Source organism: Oryctolagus cuniculus, chromosome 6, assembly GCF_964237555.1.
Source record: "Oryctolagus cuniculus chromosome 6, mOryCun1.1, whole genome shotgun sequence".
Classification (NCBI taxonomy): Eukaryota; Metazoa; Chordata; class Mammalia; order Lagomorpha; family Leporidae; genus Oryctolagus; species Oryctolagus cuniculus.
In genome coordinates this window covers 98,993,966-99,015,025 of record NC_091437.1, presented here as the reverse complement: position 1 = coordinate 99,015,025, position 21,060 = coordinate 98,993,966, and the positions used below count along the sequence as shown (strand labels likewise).

The 21,060-nt window shown below is 47.9% G+C and overlaps 1 protein-coding gene across 46 annotated transcripts in view; it reads left to right on the top strand.

Moving 5' to 3' along the window:
- STAU2 (staufen double-stranded RNA binding protein 2) overlaps nt 1–21,060 on the top strand; it is a 365,466-nt gene that overhangs the window by 340,911 nt on the left and 3,495 nt on the right. The window lies entirely within an intron of this gene.

Genomic DNA, 21,060 nt, shown 5'->3' with positions numbered 1-21,060 from the left:
CCTTCTCAGCGCCATATTGTGGGAGAGCAGATGCATAGAATAAGTCTTAATTCCAGTAACAGTCTAGTCCGAGTTGCTCCCCACAGGGACAAATGCCCAGAAGATTGATAGACACTTAGATTATGTCCTGTTTCTTAGGGACGTGCCCAGCAATGTTCCCAGGTGGCTGAACCATTCTACATTCCCATCAGAAAAGTGTGCGAGACCCAGTTTCTCCGAATCTCCTCTGTGCTATTGGGTGTGCAGCGCCGCTGTGCTCTCGCGGCTGCTGGGCTTGCACTTGACGTCTCCCTGTGTCTGTTTGCCATCCAAAAAGCCTCTCGGGTGAAATGTCTCTTCCTGTTCTCGTTACGTGTTTGGTTTTTCACTGTTGAATTTTCAGGGTTCTTTGTCCATTGTGGATACTAGTCCTTTCAGAGATGCGGTCTGCAGATATCATAGCCCAGCTGTAGCTTGCATTGTTTTCATCCCTTTCCAGGATCCTTCACAGAACAAAAGTTAGCAGTGTGGACGAAGTCCACGTAAGGCTGCTTGCTGCCTCAGTCTTCTCCTTAGGATGAAACCTCTGCAGAGAGCCCTTTCTTCATGGTCCCTGTATGGTCGCACTGGGGCTCTTCCTATTTTATGTGGAAGCAAATGGAGACGGAATATGGCTCCGTATCTTTATAAAGCCCTACAGTCCTGCCCACTCCATAGCTTCTTTCTCAGTTGATAAAAAATCTGGTTGGATCTTGGTTGTTTTTTTTTATTCTTGCTGTTGGGGTTCACTAGAAACCTTGCCTGTGGTCCTTCGTCTTCTACAACCCATCCTCTCACTCCCCTCCTAGGAGTGAAGAGTGGGAGGGCTTTCCTCTCTAAAGGCTTCTCCATGCATGAAGACACCGTGGGAATTCATCCACTGTTGGTAGATGGTCCCTGTGTCCTTGGGAAGTGTCTCCACAGAGAGGTCACCTTGGGCAAGCCGGAAAACTCCAGTCATTCCTTGGGTAATGAGGCACAGAACACCAGTGTTGGCATCTACAGGTGCGCTGCTGGACATGGTGAGCCAGGCGGCCAGGTCTGCTGAGGGTGAATGGAGGGAGCCTCCACTCCACTCCAGTGGTTGTGCTGAGAGACCAAGACAAAGAAGAGCCAACTGCTCCCTGTAGCGGGGACTTAGTTTACTTTGGGCACAGACAGGCAGATTCCTCAGCAAGTGCCACAAGGCAGTAGCACGTGGAGTAGGGACTGATCAGACCTGCCTCCTCGGAGTTCTCCTCGCCTCACAGCTAGACTCATCTCCCACCCTCCCATGGAGTTAGCGGTGGTTGCATGACCAGGTTCTGGCCAGCAGACTAGGAAGGCTTTCAGTCCTCATTCATGATACCCTCCTGTGCACTGCCTTCCATTCTGTGTTCTGTCAGCTGAACGGTGGATAATGCTAGCCTGCAGAAGGGCAGAGTCACAAGGTGGGAGGGACCTGGGGACCTGATTGAGCAGGAACCACTACCAGGAGCATCCAGTTGGACTTTCCATGAACATTGAGATTCTGGGGGTATCTGTTCCACAGGTAGCTTACCTTGACTGGGACATCACAAGTCATTACTCTCTCCCGACTATAGAAAAGCTTCACAGAGAAGCTGTCTGGTTTCCCTCAGGGCTCATCCCGAATTCCATCTCAGATTCTGTGGATACTACTTCTTTTGCAAAGCAGGGTATTGCCTGGTTGCTTTTTTGTGCTAATACTCATGTATGTATTTTCCTCACTGGAAATATCATTTAACCCTTGGTTAATCATCTTCCCCTTTGGTTAATTTTACTCTGGTTAATAATACTAGCTATACAAAACACTAACATTGCACACTGTCAAATTCCTCCTAGCTTATTGCTTTATGAACCTCCCTCACCCTCCCCACAACTTTCAGCAAATTCTTCTAGCCTTTTGATAACTTAATTCATATCCTTTCCACATATTTATCCAAAGAGGCAGCTTTTTAATTTTGGCACGGGCACCCTCTTTTTCTCCTGGGCTTTGATACTACCAGATGCTAGAGGAAAAACATTCACAATATGCCTACAATCTATTTCAACATATAATTCTATCCAATTGAATGTCAGGCATTTCTAAAGAATGCTGTTGGTTGATATAATGTCCCTTGCCCAAGTTAAGGTTTTGATTTGAAATTGTATATTAGATTGCCTTGTGTTTGTTACATCTTGCCCCAAATTTATAAATCTATCACAGATTCCCTTTTCTATCTTGCCCTCTCCAAAGATTAACCTTCAAGAGTAGAGTTTAACATGATATCTTTAGAAAGCAAGAGAGAAAAAATATTCTGCTTTTTGAAAGGGAATTTAACCTCAGGCAGAAAAAAAATGCTGTGTCTTTTGATACATGTTAGGAACTGCCAGTTGTCACACATGCAGCTTAAAACGGATTAGGATTCCATCACTGATCGTCACATAAATTCTTACACTTAAAACTACATCTTCATTCGTAGCCAAGCAATAAGAAAAAAAAAAACTGTTTGGATATATTAGAATGTGTCAACCCTCTTAGAGTACTGGCAGTTTTTGGAAACAACTTAGAAGACGTTTTACATAAGTATTTGGCAGACTCATATCTCCAAAAGCATACTCGGTTTCTCATTTGGGTGGAGATTGGGGTGAGGGATTGTTTGTAACCATATTAATCAGACACAAACTTAGATCTCTTTGTTTGATTATATTGTCTTAGTGATGATGTTTTGTGGAAATCAGGATGCTAGCTTTTGGTTGCAATGGCTAACTTTTAAAATTACTTTTTACAAAGTTTCTACAAATTGCCAAACCAAGTGTGACATTGTTAGTTATGTGGGTTTTTTTCTTTTTTTCTTTTTTTGACAGGCAGAGTTTTACAGTGAGAGAGAGAAAGACAGAGAGAAAGGTCTTCCTTCCGTTGGTTCACCCCCAAAATGGCCGCTACGGCCGGTGCGCTATGCCGATCCGAAGCCAGGAGTCAGGTGCCCCCTCCTGGTCTCCCATGCGGGTGCAGGGCCCAAGCACTTAGGCCATCCTCCACTGCCTTCCCGGGCCACAGCAGAGAGCTGGCCTGGAAGAGGAGCAGCCGGGACAGAATCCGGCGCCCCAACCAGGACTAGAACCCGGGGTGCCGGTGCTGCAGGCAGAGGATTAGCCAAGAGAGCCGCGGCTCCGGCTTATATGCTTTTCTTTCACTAGAAAAAGTATACTTTGCTTCATTTTTAAAAATTTGTGTTTATTTTATTTTTTAAAGATTTGTTTATTTGAAAGTCAGAGAGAGTTACACACACAGAGAGAAGGAGAGGCAGAGAGAGAGAGTCTTCCATCCGCTGGTTCACTCCCCAAATGGCCGCAATGGCCAGAGCTGAGCTGATCTGAAGCCAGGAGCCAGGAGCCTCCTCTGGGTCTCTCACGCGGGCGGATGCAGGGGCCCAAGGGGCCATCTTCTACTGCTTTCCCAGTCCATAGCAGAGAGCTGGATCAGAAGTAGAGCAGCTGGGTCTCAAACCGGCGCCCATAGGGGATGGCGGCACTGCAGGCAGCGGTGTTACCTGCTACGCCACAGCTCCGGCCTCATTTATTTTCTTTATTTGAAAGGCAGACAGACAGACACAGGGAAATCTCCCATCTGCTGGTTCACTCCCAAATGTCCACAACAGCCGGGAGCCAGGAACTCAATCAGTCTCCTGTGTGGATGGCAGGAATCCAACTACTTGAGCCATTACCTGCTGTCTCCCAGGGTGTGCATAGCAGGAAGCTGGAATCAGGAGCAGAGCCAGGACTCGAGCCCAGGCTCTATAACATGGGATACAAGCTTTCCCAAGTGATGCCTGTACCACTACACCGAATACCTGCCCCTGTATTTCACTTCTTAAACTTTACAGTGACATTGCATCTGTGTCAGTTTAAAAAGTAATAAGGACTTTCAAAAAAAACAGTTAAAGGTAATTCAAATAAGTCTCTTCCGAAGTTTCAATATTATAATTTGTATAAAAAATAAGCCTGCAACACAAGAGAACACCCACATTGGAGTGTGATACTTAACTTCATTTGAAAGACCAACATTTAGCAGCTGCTGGTTGCAGCTGAATAATCAGTCTTTAAACATCAAAGGAACTGTTCATCTGAGTGTCAATAAATGAGGGGAATAATCTGCTCTCTGATTTCCACAGAGAGCTTCTCCGAATTGATAAAATTGTGTATACGGAGTGGCTTTGAGGTGTTCTGATATTCTTGAACACGGGCATTGTTTCTAACTGTTCATTCTTTTTTTCTTTCAAAGATTTAATTGTATGTATTTGAAAGGAAGAGTTACAGAGACAGAGGGATGCGAGAGAAAGAGAGAGAGAGAGTGCTTCTATCCGCTGGGTCACTCCCCAGATGGCTGCAACAGCCAGAGCTGGGCGCGTCAAAACCAGGAGCCTGGAGCTTCATCCCAGTCTCCCATGTGAGTGCAGGCGCCCAAACACTTGGGCCATCTTCTGCTGCTTTCCCAGGCACATTAGCAGGGAGCTGGATCAGAAGTGGAGCAGCCTGGACTCACACTGACTCCCATATGGGATGCCAGCACTGCAGACTGTGGCTTAACCATTAAGCCACCCACTGGCCCCTCATTCTTTCATTCAATCAATAGTATTGATGGTGTATCTCCTATTCTAAAGGCTGAGTATTCAGCTATGAATAAAACAGATTTCTGCCCTCATGGAACTTACATTCTAATGGAAGACACAGATAATAAACAAGTAAGTGGTAAATATATAACAGAATCTTAGGGGCCAGCTTTGTGGTGTAATGACTAAAGCTGCTGCCTGTAAGGCCAGCATCCCATGTGGGCACTGGTTTAAGTCCCAGCTACTTCACTTCCAATCCAGTTCCGTGCTAATATGCCTGGGAAAGCAGCAGAAGATGGCCCTAGAGCTTGGGCCCCTGCACCCACGTGGGAGATGGAGATAAAGCTCCTGGATCCTGGCTTCTGCCTGGCCCAGCTCTGGCTGGTGTAGCCATTTGGAGAATGAACCAGCAGATGGAACATATCTCTCTCTGTCTCTCTGTATCCCTACCTTTCAAATAAATCCCAACATAAAAATTTATTAAAAATTAGGCAGTGTGAGCTGTGAGAACACCAAGGTAGAAGAGGGGGTGATGTGACTCCCTTGAAGATGACATTTTGGCAGAAAACTAGATGAGTGAGGGGGCAACCATGTGAAGAGAGTCCCAGGTGTAAGGAGAGCAGGTTTGAGCCCTTGAGAAAGGAATGAACTCGGGACGTTCTAGGAAGAGACAAGAGGCCGGCATGCTGCAACTCTGTGGGCTTGAGGGAACCTGGTGGGTGGTGATGCTGGAGCTGTAGAGGGGGCAGGATCACACAGGGCTTTGGGCCACAGTCAGGAACTGGGGTTTTGTCCTAAGAGAAGAGGCCTCTGGAGGGTTTTGAGACCTGTGCTCATTTACGTTTTAGATACAACTCTGGATATGCGCCAAGGATAGGCTGTAGGTGGGCAAGGATAGACACAGGGAGATGAGTTTGGAAGCTTTGGCTTGAGTTTCCCTGGCAGGTGACAGCGGCTGGACTAGAGCAGTAGCAGAGCAGGTGGTGAGAAGTAGGTTCTGATGTAAAGACCCAACAGAACTTGCCTTTGGGTCAAATACGAGGAATGAAAGAGAAAGGAACCAAGTGAGGCTAATTCCTAGGGCTTTTGCTAAATGACTGCTTGAATGGGGCCTCTATTTTCTGGCAAGGAGTGGTAACATTCAATGGAGAAATCCACTAGACAGTCAACTGTGTGAACTCTGGGACAAGAGTCTTGAATAAAGATAGGAATTTGGGGTAATGAGCGTGTATAAGCCATCAGCCTCAATGAAATCAACTAGGGAGAGAATATCATTAGAGAAGATCAGAGGCCCGAGAACAGACGTTCAAAGTCACAAAGAGGCAAAAGCCAGCAGCCCAGGGGCCTGAGGACAGGTGGAGCAAGAAGAAAAGCAAGGGGGTGGGAGATCCCAGAAGTCAAGTGAAACCTGGCCGTTCAACGTTAGGAAAAAACAGGAACTTCCTGATTACCCTACGTTCATTTATAGGTTCTGGTTAGCCCAGTAGGAATCTGATCCTAACCTACCTAGATTCCCCATCTTGATAGGGTCTCCCAGTTAGCCAACCTAAAGGGCCTCACTGATGAGGTCAGTCCTGCTCACTCCAAGTCTGGTCACTCACCTGCCCCCCCGCTGTGTCCAGTAGCCTTTCTGCCAGCTCTGCACTGTCTCAAGGACACAGTTACCTGAAGACCACAGCTCAGGGCTGAGGGAATGGATCAGAGAGGGAAGCAGATAGTCTCAGATCTGCCCCCAGACTTTTGCTGTCAAGACTCCATGGTTCAGGCTATCTCCAGGGCACTCGGATGATGTATTCTCTCACTGAAAGGTGCTACACCGCAGTAGTTAGGAATTGTGCTTCGGAGCTGGTGTTTCACCTGGAGGTTAAGCTGCTGGTTGGGCACTTACATCCCATTTTAGGGTGCCTGGGTTCGAGTCCCAGCTCTGCTCCCAATTCCAGCTTCCTGACCACGCACACCCTGGGAAGCAGCAGGTGGCTCAAGTCATTGAGTCCCTGTCACCCATGAGGGAAAGTCAGATGGAATTCTTGGCTCCCAACTTCTGCCTGGCAGAGACCCAGCTATTGCAGGCATTAAGAGAGAAAGGAACCAGAGGATAGGCAATCTCTCTCTCTCTCTCTCTCTCTCTCTCTCTCCCCCCACCCCACCCCACCCCATCCCCAAATAAATTTTAAAAACAAAACCAAAACGAATTCCATCCCAGAACGAGGCTGGCTAAGTCCAATTCCAGATCCACCAGGATCCAGGCATATGGCCTTGTGCAAGTTACTTCACCCACATCTCAGTAGCGTCGTCTTTACCTTGGGATGAGAGTCAAGCCTGGTTGTGTGTTTACTATGAAGCTTAAATGGATTAGGAAATGTAAACTCCTTAGACCAGAGTGAGAGCTTCCTCAGCATAGGATGCCGCATCAGTCAGATGTTTCCCTGCCCAGTGTCGAATGGCTGGGAAGAAGGACGACCAGTCACTGAGCCCAGGTTTGTTTCCAGCTGCAAATCCCAGGATCTTAACCACTGCCCTGCCCCAGCAGGACTGAGAAAGCTGGAGAGAGTACTTAACAGTGACGTGCAGCAGGGTCCTGCAGCTGCCCTACTCGCTCAAAGAAGCCCACTGTGCTTGTGTCTCACCAGCCCTGTGTTCACTGAAGCAGCCGTGGGACCAACAGATGCTACAGCTTAGCGCCCCCCCCCTCACTGTCTGGGAGTCAGGTGTTAAACATTTATCAGCCCTACATGTGCCTGGCCGAACCTTCCAGGAAGTCAACACACCCAGCAGTCAATCCCTGTAGTGGGATTGTTCTCCTGATTCAGTCTTCTAAATGGAGATGTCGAGTAACAACAGAGGACACTTTTATTATTATTATTTATTTATTTGAAAGAGTTACACAGAGAGAGAAGGAGAGGCAGAGGGAGAGGTCTTCCATCCTCTGGTTCACTCCCCAGTTGGCCACATGGCCTGAGCTGTGCCAATCAGGAGCCAGGAGCTTCTTCCGGGTCTCCCATGCAGGTGCAGGGACCCTGGGCCATCTTCTACTGCTTTCCCAGGCCACAGCAGAGAGCTGGATAGGAAGTGCAGCAGCTGGGACTCGAATCAGTGCCCATATGGGATTCGAGCACTGCAGGCAGTGAGTGTCTTTACCCGCTACACCACAGCGCCAGCCCCCAAGAGGACACTTGCTCACCTGGCCCACACTGACACCCCTAACCGTGAGAACTCGGCTCTCCCCAGCCAACTGTACTCATGACACAGTACTGATCTCTACATGTCCCCTCTCCTATTACCCTTCTCACACAGTAGGTTGCAGTTGTTCACTGTGTGGCCTTGTTCATGTAGCAGGGCTGCCTCTGGAGTACCAGGGAGCTGAAAGATGACAGGGCCTCACATCCACCTGCCTCCATGGAGGGATGGCCCCAGAGGGTGGGCGTCACCCAGCCTTCCCCCTGGCTGAACTCAAGGTTCTTTCCTGTTTTGAGCCCAGATACATATGCCTGCAGCTTCTACCCTGTGGGCTGGGCCTAGACATTCTGGAATCAGGTGCCTCCCTCTCTACACAACTTCAGAATTGTGCAGAACACTTGCAGGGCTCCTCACTGCGGTCACCTTCCCAGCCACAACCCCTACCGCTCCTCTCCTTGGCCCCAGAGAGACAGCTCCTCTTTCGAAGTGTGACTGTAGCACTTCCTGACAGCAGTCATGGGTCATGTTAATGCAGCCGTTGTTCTGTGCACCTGTCTCCCTGCCGTGAAAAGGCAGCGGCTGACCCAAGAGGGAGACCCAGATGGAGATCCAGGCTCCTGGCTTTGGCCTGGCCCAGCCCCAGTCTTTGCAACCATTTGGGGAGTAAACCAGTAGGTCCCTCTCTCTTTCTCTCTTTCTCGCCCCCCACCTCCTTGTAACTCTGCCTTTAAAAATAAATAAATCTTAAAAAAAAAAAAAAGAAAAAGAAAAAGAAAAGGCGGCGGCTATGTATGTCGGCCTAGCGCAGTGTCTGGTTCGGTGCCTGATTCTCAACAAATACTTGTCGAGTGAATGGCCGTACCCAGTGGTGAGTCAGATAGGCCCAGCCCTTCCTTCAAGGAGACAATGACAGCTTGTGACAAGGGCTAGGAGGAAGATAAACAAGGTGATGTGATTTGTGGGGGGAGGGGTGCCGGAAGCCAGGCCTGACCCGAGGTGGGAAGGAGCCCAACATGGAGGGCAGTGAGTGGGGGCAGGGCGGGACACTGGTCCCTAGGAACACTTCTGGTTTCATTCTAAAGTAGAGACTTAGGTGGGAAGTGACTTGAGCCAGTTGTCCAAAGGCTGCTTCAGGAGGTGTGGGAACCAGCAGGGGCAGCTGAAGGGCCCCTGACACCATCGGCCGTCTCTTCTCAGGTCCCCTCACCCACCCCAGGCCCCTCTCTCAGACCCTCAAGGTCTCCTCCTTCCATGCAACACCCACCTGGACTCCAAGGAGAATTTGCCGTCAGATAGTTACACCGTGGTGTGACTTTCAGTCACGCTTTTTCTATTGCAGCCGCGAGCAGCTGCCACAGGGAGGGTGGTATCACACCACGCAGGCGTGCTACCTTGCAGGTCCATGGACAGAAGTCCTGCACGGACTCAGGACCACGCTGTGCTGATCTCTGGAGGTCCCAGGAAGCGATCTATTTCTTTGCCTTTTGCACTTTCTGGAAACCACGCCCACTCTGGTCCACGCCCGTCCTCACATTCACAGCGGTAGTGACACCTCCCTTAGACTCTGCTGCTGTCCGTGTCTGCCTCTGACCACAGCTGGGAAAACATCTCCAAGGGTAAGCCCTCGGATGACTAGATAGGGTCTGCGAGAATCATCATGATTCATCGTCTCTTTTTGTTTTTCATAAGGTTTAATTGATTTATTTGAAAGAGTTACAAAGAGACACACACAGAAGGGGGAGAGAGAGAGAGAGAGAGAGAGACAGAGACAGAGAGAGAGAGAGGGACAGAGAGAGAGAGAGAGAGAGAGATCTATCCACTGGTTCACTCCTCAGGTAGCCACAACGTCCAGGTTTGAGCCAGGCCAAAGCCAGATGCCAGGAGCTTTCTCTGGTCTCCCATGTGGATAGCAGGGGCCCAAACACTTGGGCCATCTGCTGCTTTCCAGGCCATTAGCAGGTTCTGGATTGGAAGGGAGCAGCCGGGACTTGAACCGGTACCCATATGGGATGCCAGTATCCCAGGCAGCGGCTTTACCTGCTACACCACAAAGCCGGCCCCTCATCTCATTTTAAGGCCCTTAATCTCACCTTTAAAATCTGCATTCTCTATGGCTGCTTATGCCGTGTAGAGAAACATTCAAGGGTTCCATAGAGTGGGGTATGCACATCATTAGGGCCATCATTTTGTCTACCCCAGGACTCTCAAGGCTCATGAAATTAATCAGTCAAATGCAGTCCATGAGCTGTTGCACTATCGATTGAAAACCTGACTCTAAAAGGCATCTTTGAAATGATCAAGGAAATTTTAATGTGAACATTCAGAGGTGGGGAACCTTTTTTCTGCCAAGGGCTGCTTGGATATTTATATAACATCATCCTCAGGCCATACAAAACCATCAGCCTGCTGTAGATTGATTGGATTTTGAGTCTTGCCAGTGATTGCCTTTTCAGGGCCAGAACAGTCTCCGCCCCGAGAGAAGATAGAAAGGATTTAGTGTTGGGGAAGCTTTTGTGGTACAGGGGGTTAAACTGATGCCTCAGATGCCCACAAACCCGGATCAGAGTGCCAGTCAAGTCCAGGCTGCTCCACTTCTGACCCAGCTTCCTACTAATGCCTGGGAAGGCAGTACATGATATCCAAGTACTGGTCTCTGCTACCCACATAGGAGACTCGGACAGAGTTCTTGGCTCCTGGCTTCAGCCTGGCGTGGCCAGGACTATTGTGGCCATTTGGAGAGTGAACCACTGGATGGAAGATCTCTTTCCCTCCCTCTCTCTGTTACTCCACCTTTTGGATAAATTAAGTTGTTAAAAAGAAAAGATTTTCTGTTAATGTTGTTAAGTGTGATAATGGCATATATCTTTATTTGATATTGGACTTGGAATATTACAGGGAAAAAATGGAGTGAGACACATAAAATGAGATTGGCAAAATACTGGTAGTTTTTCATCAGGGTAATAAGTTGAGGGAGCTTCATTCCACTATTTGTACTTTTGCAATTTTTATTTGTAAAATAAAAGGTAAAAATGTAAACATGTAGGAGTACTTCAAAATGTTCTTTGGAAAATGGAATTAAAAGATAAACATATTTTGGTGCAAAAGATTCTGAAGTCCATGCACAGTTTTTTCATAACATGCATTTTCCATGAACTTTTGGAAGATCCCTTGTGTATGATTTCAGAAATCTTTACATCAACATAAGCTTTTAGTGTTCAATTCCATTTGTTCATGAACTTTTTGAAATATCCTCATCCTATTTATATATATTGAACATATAGGGATATGCACATATATGTAAATTCCAGTGTGAAAGGACGGAGGTAAAGGTAAAGGTATAAGTAAAGGTCAAGGTCAAGGTCCAATCCACCCACCAGGATGGCCACCAAATGTCCAGAGAAAAGCATCCAACTTGCTGCATACCTCACCATCTGAGAGTCAGCAAGTCCCCTGCCTTGGCCATCGGTTCTGCTGGGACTTTATTTCAATAAAACCAAAGATTACTAATTAGGCAGAATTTGCAAGATGACATTGTTTGAGCATCACTGCTCCTTGCCCCTTCCCCTGCACCCCCTACCAACATGCAGTCCAGGAACATACTGCATGAGACTTGCAGGAAGCGGGGTGGGGGGTGGGGGTGCTGAGGCAGAGGTCATCCACAGTTGCCCTGCAGAGCCAGGCTCTTCCTGGGCGGGAAGGGCTGCCCGCCAGCCTGTGCTACCACCAAGGTCATGGGCAAAGCCCCAGTTTTGGGAGAGGGGTCCTCAAGGTATGGTTCCCAGCACCTCCTTTGTAAAGTTCAGATTGGCTTGGGAGGGGCAAAGTACTCCTTTGTAGACCTCTTGCCCTGTCTTTCTCACAAACCAAGAAAGGATCTCAAATTCTAAGGACTTGTGTAATTCGAGTGGGCCCACCTGGAGAACACAGGCTATTCACACCACCTTGGTGCTCATACCTTCTTCCCACCTGGGAAGCCCCTTTGGCCAATGAGAGGTCTGCACAGACTGGAGGTTAGGATGTGGACATCTTTGGGGGCCATTATTCTGCCCAGTGTGAAATGCCACTCAGCCATTATGGACGCTCACCTTGGCAGCGTACTGAAGTGCCCAGCACACTGCTTTGATACACACCACTACAGAGGCGGGCGCTGTGGCGCAGTGGGTAACTCCACGACCAGTGACACCGGCTTCCCGAATGAGATGCTGATGTGCCTGTGAAAGCAGCAGAAGGGGCTGGCGCCGCGGTGCACTAGATTAATCCTCCGCCTGTGGCACCAGCATCCCATATGGGTGCCAGTTCTAGTCCCAGTTGCTCCACTTCCAATCCAGCTCTCTGCTATGGCCTGGGAAAGCAGTAGAAGATGGCCCAAGTCCTTGGGTCCCTGCACCCGCGTGGGAGATCAGGAAGAAGCACCTGGCTCCTGGCTTCGGATCGGCACAGTTCCGGCCGTTGTGGCCATTTGGAGAGTGAACCAATGGAAGGAAGACCTTTCTCTCTGTCTCTCCCTCTCACTGTCTGTAACTCTACCTCTCAAATAAAATCTTAAAAAAAAAAAAAAAAAAGAAAGAAAGAAAGCTGCAGAAGATGGTCCAAGTGTGTGGGCCCTTGCCCCCCATGTGGGAGACCCAAATGGAGTTCCAGGCTCCTAGCTTTGGCCTGGCCCAGTGCTTGTCGTTAAAGCCATCCAGGGAGTGAACCTGCAGATAGAAGATTCTCTCTCTCTCTCTCTCTCTCTCTCTTTCTCTGTCATACTACCTTTCAAATAAATAAAATCTTAAAAACAACAACAACAACAACACCCACGCCATTACCAAACAGATCCCAAGTGGAATCAAAAATAAGGAACAGACAAAACAGGGATTTGAAAAGGAGTAACACTGGGGAAGACGTGGCAGTGTGGATCCTGCTGCTCGCGTTTGTTCTAAACACAAAGAGAACATTCCTCAGCCCCCTTCACCCTGTTGTCAAGTCAGCTGTGTGCCACTCTCAAAGTGGAGCTCCACTAACTGCCCGTCCTTAAGAGCCTGCCTGCAGAAATGGGGTGGTGACTAAGTCTGCCGCTTAACTGCTCAATTCTGGACGAATTCCTCAAATATGAGAGTTAAAACACCTCTTTTCAGAGGCTGTCAAAAATCCACATATCCCGACCACCTGCCCTCTTGGTTTTTTCACAAGTAACCATCACCTTCGCAGGCAGACGTGCCTTTGTTCCCAATGTAAGCCATTGCATAAAGTACCAATTTTATGGAAATTACCTGAACTAATAGGATTGTGGGAGCATGAATGAAAAGTGCAGGCTATAATGAAATTGTTAGGAAGCAGGGCAGCAAGCAGGCTAATTAAAGCTCCAGATAATCCTTTTCTCATTTTTTAAAAGTCATATCGTTGATTCCCCTGAAGTGTACGAGACTAAGGATCCCATTGTAAAGGGATGAAATTTAGAAGTATGTACAAATCTCTTTTTGGTTTCTCTTCTATAAAAAGAGACATGGCACTTAATTATAGACCTTTCAGAGCAAGAAAAGGACAAGTTAGAACCGTTAAGCTTCACGTTCTTTGGACAATCAACCTTGAAGTTGACTGCAGCACCTTCTGGCTTTTCAGACAGTTAAATGATTTAACGTGGAGGCCGCCACAGACAGTGTTGGGAGGAGAAGTGAGGCGAATGCTACGGTGCACATGAACATGTTTGCATTTGAAGTCTGTCATTTCCTCAGGAGAGGAGGCTGATTTAATTAGCTGCGTCCTTGGCTGCTGTGTGTGCTGTGAGCTCAACGCAGCTCCCCGGAAGAATTCTGCTCGATCCCACTTTAGGGAGAAAAGGCAAAACAAAGCAAACCTCGCGCCCTGACGAGGTGAAGGCTGCGTTCAGACACCATGCATGGGGACTGTTGACTTTCATGGGAATGGCCTGTCATTCTGGGAATGAGGATAGGAAGTTGGTAGGAAAGTGATTGGGGGGGGCGGGCATAAAAGGACTCATTGGGCCTCATGTGCAAAGATTCCATAAAGAACTGCGGGCCGTAAAGGGAGGGGTTAAAATTCAGATTTCCCTCAGGAAGATCTCCTCTGTCCCCCGGAGAGTGAGCTCATGCTGCTACTTTGTCACTGCAAGCTAACTCCTGCAGAAGGAAGCAGGGAGAGGAGGCACTGGTTTCAGCACTGTGCTGCTAACTGATGGACAGGAGGAAAAATTAGAAACAGCAGAAGTGAGTGGAAGGACGCACCTCTGTTCTGTGTGCACACACAGTCACACATGCGCAAACCAAGACCAACAAACAGGCATGGGAAGCATCTTATTGGCATCGTGTTTCTGGCATTGCTATAACTACGCACAAAACAAGCACTACATGAAATGGTAGCGACATCTGTTCTGCAACCTGTGGGGCTTTACTCACAAAACAGTTGTAAAATCTTTGGGGGACAAAAATATTTCTGTGTATCTATGCAGATGCTTTCCTTTAAGGGAAACACACACACACACACATACACAAGTGGAAACAAGTGTAGAGCCAAAAAGTTAGGATTAAATAAAGGAAATGTCACTCACTAGTTTAAGGTTCTTCTTTAATTTTTCTCCTTTGAAACCAAGCCACATTTATCACCTTGGATGCACTTTTATTTTTCATTTTTTAAAATCCCAGAACACAGTAATTGTCCTAAAGCTGAAGTTTGATTCTAGTTGGTAGGCTCCCACAACATACAAAGGATGCTGAGTGTGTTTGTTTTGATTTGCTGGGAAAACATTTTCTGACCTTGGAAATGAAGAAATCAGTTAGTCGTCTATTTGTTTATGGCCCAAGACTTATGGAAGGTCCGGGCAGTTATGTTAGTGTATCTTTGGAATTCTCTAATCCACAGTGTGTGGGAAGTGACACAACTTGGGTTGAAGCATCGTTCAGGATGTGCCTCATCAAGGAACCCAGGACTCCCCAGGATTAGTTTACATTTATCGCACAGCAAACCGTCTGTACTTAAGGAGTGAGCTGCAGTCTGTAGGAACTGAACATCTTGTTATCTCAGAAAAAAGAAAATGTAGAACTTGCTTCTTAAGCAGCCTTCAAGTGTATTTTCCCGAATGCGGGTTATTTGATTTTTCCCTCACTCCAAACAAAAGTGTCTGTTAATATCATGTAGCATGTTTATAATACACTTTGAATTTTTAAAACAGCTGGCCTCTAGCAAGTTAACAATTTATTCAGTTAAGTAGTTTAAACATGAGGATTTTGTTGACTTTATCATCTTCTGGACAGGTTTGGAGATGTGCAGTAAAACATTTTTGTGGACTGTTACATTTTTGTTCGCAAATCCACTGCATTATACGTGGTTCTTTGAAACCACTGCTCTGAAAGCAATGGACCTCAGTTTGTAAATGGGTCTTCTTCAATGCGTCACCGTTACGGCAGACATTGTGCGTAATCCCCCTAGTGTGGACCTTTTACTGCAGAAAGAAAAGCGAACCCATCTCCTTCCATGGAATTCTTTCGTCTGTGAAGTGTCCTTCCTGGGAAAAGAGTGGGTGATGAATTGGGGGCGAAGGTGGGAGAAGGGCCCCTGACTCCTCAGCTGAGCTCACGGCAGGCAGTGCAGGAAATGGCTCTAGAATGCTCTGTTAGTTGGAGACACCTGGTCCGCAGCCCCCACAGGTCTCAGCACAGACTGAGCTCATTACTCTCTGTCCATCACAAGCCTTCAGCCTCCTCTCTCTCTCTCTCTGTCTTCCCCTTCCTCCCTCCCTCCTTTTTTCTCTGTCAGCCCTTCAATAAAAGAAAAAGAAGAAAAGTAGGAGAAATTTAAGTCATCTTGTTTGTGGCCATTGGACACTTTTAAGTGACAAAGTAGCTACTAAAATCACTGAGTTTCAGCCAAATTTACGAGTGTCGCAGGAGCAGAGTGGAGCCTCCGAAGTCAGCCCAGGGCTGTGAGAGAGCTGCAGGTGGAAGTTGTGTGATCCCATGAGATCACAAACCCTTTTCCTAGAACATGGAGATCACTTTCTAATAGAATGAGTTGGGAGGGGTCGTGAGAGTGATTAAGAAATAATGATATTGCAAGAAGCTGTGCCGAAGTTGAGTGGACCGAATGTGAGTGCTTCAGTTTGGAGGTGATAAGTGATGGGCTCGGGTTTGTACTTTGGATCCAGATCTCCACTGCGGCACAAGACCAGGTGGGTGACACCACATGGGTGGCTGACTCCTCCAGGCCTCTGTTTCTGTATGGGTAGGACCCACCTTGCAGGGCTGGGATACCTTGAGGCCAGGCAGGTAAGGGGTGTCCCATGGCTGCAGTGGAGCGATGCTTACTCAATGGGAGCTTCTCCTGTGTACAGAGGTGGCCGTACATTGTCTTCTTTGTCACTTATAAACTAGAAAGAAGACCTGTCATATGTATAAGCTATTGTATTCAGAGTTATCAGTGAGACCGTGGGCTGAATGAGCTCATCAGATAGATAGGGGAATGTTATTTGGAAGCCTTTAGCATACCTGTGGAGAGAAACAGTCACGCAAGGATTGTGATAATCCATTGGTGGTATCCAGTGAAAGAGCGCCCTAGCCATTCCAGCCTGTAGGACACCCTTTGCATGGTGACAGTCATTTTGACACTGCCCTGGGGACCTGCCTGGCATGTGGATAAAATCATCCAGGAGATGTTGCAAGAGCTAAACCGAACCTGCTCCCTCAGCCCTGGCCTTCGCCTTGTCTCTGCCTCTCCCTCTGGATAGAAGAGGGCAGGTGCTGCAGGCGCTTGGACTCAGTGAAGCAGGTTGTTTGGTTCCTGGCATTCAGGTCACACTAGGAACCAAGTATTCCCAAGGCAACTGGTGCAAGTGGTCTACAATTAGCCTGCAGATTATTGTGTTAAGTTTCAAAATTTTGGAGGAGAGTTATTATTTTGGCCTTGTTGGGAGTAAAACAGGAGCAGGAAACCTTGGGCTCTCAGGTTCACTCGAGACTATCACATTGCGGCCAGCGCCGCGGCTCACTAGGCTAATCCTCCGCCTTGCGGCGCCGGCACACCGGGTTCTAGTCCCAGTCGGGGCGCCGGATTCTGTCCTGGTTGCCCCTCTTCCAGGCCAGCTCTCTGCTGTGGCCAGGGAGTGCAGTGGAGGATGGCCCAAGTGCTTGGGCCCTGCACCCCATGGGAGACCAGGAGAAGCACCTGGCTCCTGCCATCGGATCAGTGCGGTGCGCCGGTCGTAGCGCGCCGGCCGCGGTGGCCATTGGAGGGTGAACCAACGGCAAGGGAAGACCTTTCTCTCCGTCTCTCTCTCACTGTCCACTCTGCCTGTCAAAAAATAAAAAATAAAATAAAAAAAAGATATCACATTGCAAACCTAGATTTCCCAGCACTCAGTGATCTGTGATAGTCCATCTAGGAAGAAGTTGATAAAAATCAGCATTCCTGCCAAAATTCATTAATAGTATTCAGTTCAATGGGTCAGGACAAAATAGCTGGTCGTTTGTTTAAAACTGTTGAATATGCACAGAACCCTTAAGCTCATGAGCCACACGACAAAGCTGGGGGCTTGGGGAAATAAAGTCAAGATTGGTCTTTGGAGCCTGGGAGTGAGTGGGCCTGGCTCTCAGCACCTCCGATGCCCAGAGAAGTCACACACCCTCTGGGTCCTTCTCAGCACAGCCACCCTTAGCACTTGCTTCAGAATATAAAAGACCTCAGAGGTCACCTAATCAAATCTGAATAGGAGATTTCCTCTGTGAATCCTTTTATTTGTGGTGGTGGTTGGGGGCGGGGAGGCTGTCCAAAGCAGGGTGAATTTCATTTTCTTTTTTGAAAACAGCCAAACTTCACTGAAGCCAAGTCTACTGAATAAATAAATGATCAGGAGGAACAAAGCACAAATAAGGTGGGGCCATAAAATGACAAAACTGGTTTGCTCATCAAACCCGCAGAGCACTTCTGAGAGGTCATTCAGAGACACCCAGAGGAGCACCGCCAAGCTCATCCTCTCCAGGCTGGTGCTGACACTCAGACCAGGAGCTTTACGGAGACCATAGTGCCGGCAGGGCTGGTTCCTTCCAGAGTTGTGAGGGATCTGCTCCAGGCCCTTCTCCCAGCTTCTGGGGGTTTCTGCTGGAAATCCTTGCATTCCTTGGCTTCTGCTGCACCACCTGACACTGCCTTCCTCTTCACATGACATCTGTGTGTGTGTGTGTGTGTGTGTGTAAAAGCTTCTCCTTTTATAAGGACGTCAGGCAAATTGGTTTAGAGGCCAAATTTACTATAGAATGACCTCTGTTTTATTTTTTTTTCTTTTTGGACAGGCAGAGTTAGAGAGAGACAGAGAGAAATGTCTTCCTTCCATTAGTTCACCCCCCCAAATGGCCGCTACGGCCGGCACAGCCAATCCGAAGCCAGGAGCCAGGTGCTTCCTCCTGGGCTCCCATGCAGGTGCAGGGCCCAAGCACTTGGGCCATCCTCCACTGCACTCCTGGGCCACAGCAGAGAGCTGGACTGGAAGAGGAGCAGCCGGGACAGAATCCGGCGCCCCAACCGGGGCTAGAACCCACGCCACAGGTGGAGGATTAGCCTAGTGAGCTGCGGCACCGGCCGTGACCTCTGTTAACTAATTACATCTACAACAACCCTAACTCCAAATAAGATCACATTCTGAGGCATGGGGGTAGGGGTGAAGACTGCAACATATGGATTTTAGGGAACATGCTTCAGCTCGTCTCAGTACCCTAGAGAGTCACGGTGCTCCCACAGCCTGCACCTGCTGCTGTGTAGCACGGGCATGGACCAAGGTAGGAGAGCTGGGACGGGGACATTGACCTTCTCCCTGCAGGACTCCAGGTGTAGAGGTAATATTTTACACCCAGAGATTGAGCACAGCATCTTCCCTGCCCAGGGAGCCCAGGCCAGGGCTGCAACATGCACATCCAAACTAGGGAGCCCAGATAGGAAAAGATACAAAAGGAAGTTATTAAAATAACCTAAAGAAAAAGAAGGTTCATATTATCACTTTTATTTGGATATTGGAGTTATTATTTTTAACTGTGTTTTATTATTTAAAAAATTACTATTTATTTAAATGAGAGGCAGAGAGATAGATGGAGCATAGAGAAAGAGAGCTCTCTCATCTATTGGTTTTCTCCCCAAATGCTGGCAACAATCAGAGCTAGGCTTGGCCAAAGCCAAGAATCAGGAATTCAGTCTGAGTCTCCCATGTGAGTGGTGGGGGTCCAAGTACTTGAGCCATCACCTGCTGCCTCCCAGGGTGGCCATTCACAGGAAGCTGAAGTGAGGAGCTACAGCTGAAAATTGACACCGCATACTCCAGTGTAGGATTCAGGTGTCTTAACTGGCAACTTGACCTAGACCAAACACCTGCCCCAGGAGTTACGGTTTAAAATCAGAAAAGGCAGGGGCAGGCATTTGGCATGGTTAAGTCACCTCTTGGGACACTGGCACTCCACATCACAGTGCCTGGGTTGGAGTTCCAGCTGTGCTCCCAATGTCAACTTCCTGGTAATGCCCAGCCTGGGAGGCAGCAGGTGATGGTTTAAGTACGTGGGTCCTGCCACACACATGAGAGCCATGGATTGAGTTTCCGCTCCTGGCTTCAGCCTGATCCATTCCTGGCCATCATGGGCATTTGGGTATTGAACCAGCAAATGGAAGATCTCTTTTTGTCTCTGTTTCTCTGCCTCTGAAGTAAATAATAAAAATTTAAGAAACAATAATAAAATAAAAGTAAATCAGCCAATAGACAAAATCCCGGAAAGACCAAGAGAAAAGGGAGAAAATAATATTTCCAGTGTTGCACTAAAACTACCCATGGATGGTTTGTGGCAGTTTTATTCATAAGCACCAAAAACTGGAAACAATCAACAAGTCTCTCAATAAATGAATGGATAAACACACTGTGGTACATCCATGCAATGGAATATTGTCCAACAATAGAAAGAAGTGAGCTGTCAAGCCACAAAAAAGACACGGAAAAGCTTTAAATGCACATTGCCAAGTAAAAGAAGCCAGTGTGAAAAGACTGCACACTATGTTTCCAGCTATGACGGTTCGCAAATGGCAAACTATGGAGCCAGTCCAAAGATCGGTGGTTGCCAGGGCTTCGGGGAGGGAGAGAAGAACAGGCAAAGCACAGTGGATTTCTAGGGCAGTGAAACTACTCTGTATGATCGCCTGATGGTGGACATGTTTGTCCAGACTCATAAAACAGACAACACAAAGAGTGAAGCTTAATGTTAGCTGTGAACTTCCGTTACTGATAAGGTTGCAACATTTGCTAATCACTTATAGCCAGTGTACCATTACCAATGCAAGTGGTTAATAAAAGGGGACACCACGCTTGGAGAATGGAGAAGTAAGGAGTAGATGGAAGCTGTGTACTAGCTGCTCACTTTTTCTGTAAACACAAAATTGCTGTTAAAAAATAATCCACTGGAGGTGGGCATCGTGGTGTAGCAGGTTGAGCTGCCTCCTGGGATGCCTGTGTCCCATATCAGACTGTTGGTTTGAGTCCCAGCTATTCCACTTCCGCTCCAGCTCCCTGCTAATGCCTAAGAGACAGACCAGGTACTTGGTGGATGGACCAGGTACCTGGGTCCCTGCCACCCATGTAGGAGACCTGAGTGGAATTTTGGGCTCCTGGCTTTGGCCTGGCCTAGCCCAGGCTGTTGCAGGCATTTGGGGGAATGAACCAGTGAATGGGAGATCTCTGCTTCTCTCTGTGTGTTTCTCCCTTTCTGACACTCTGCCTTTAAATAAGCAAGTACTTCTTTTAAAAATAGTCTATTAGCTTAAAAATCAAACTTGAAAAATACATTCTGAGTAAAGACATTGACATGAAATCCTGCACTTAGCAATGCAGAAGGAGCCCTCCGCAGATAAAAGTTTGCAAGGGTTAGCTCTTTTTCAAAGGCAGCTGAGAAGACACAGATGACCCAAGTGTGAAGCAGCGGGATTCTGTGAGATTCAAACAACGCTGGCTGCTCACACCTATCTCAGACGCCACACAGCCCCTCCGTGGGACTCAGAAGCCATGGGGTGGGGGTGGGGAAGAAGAACCAAATTCTTATTCAAAGAAATAACAATTTGGAACGTGCACAAGAGTGTCAACAAGTTATGTAGATCTTATCAGCCTCGCATTTTTGGTGCCTCCCAGCTATCCAGCTAGGCTCCACCAGCCTGTCAACACCCTTCAGCATCCCACGCCTCCCTGGCCTATCAACACTGTGGCCGCCTGCCTCCCCAGAGCCCCCGGGAGCCCCAGCTCTCTCTCTTCCCCCCTCCT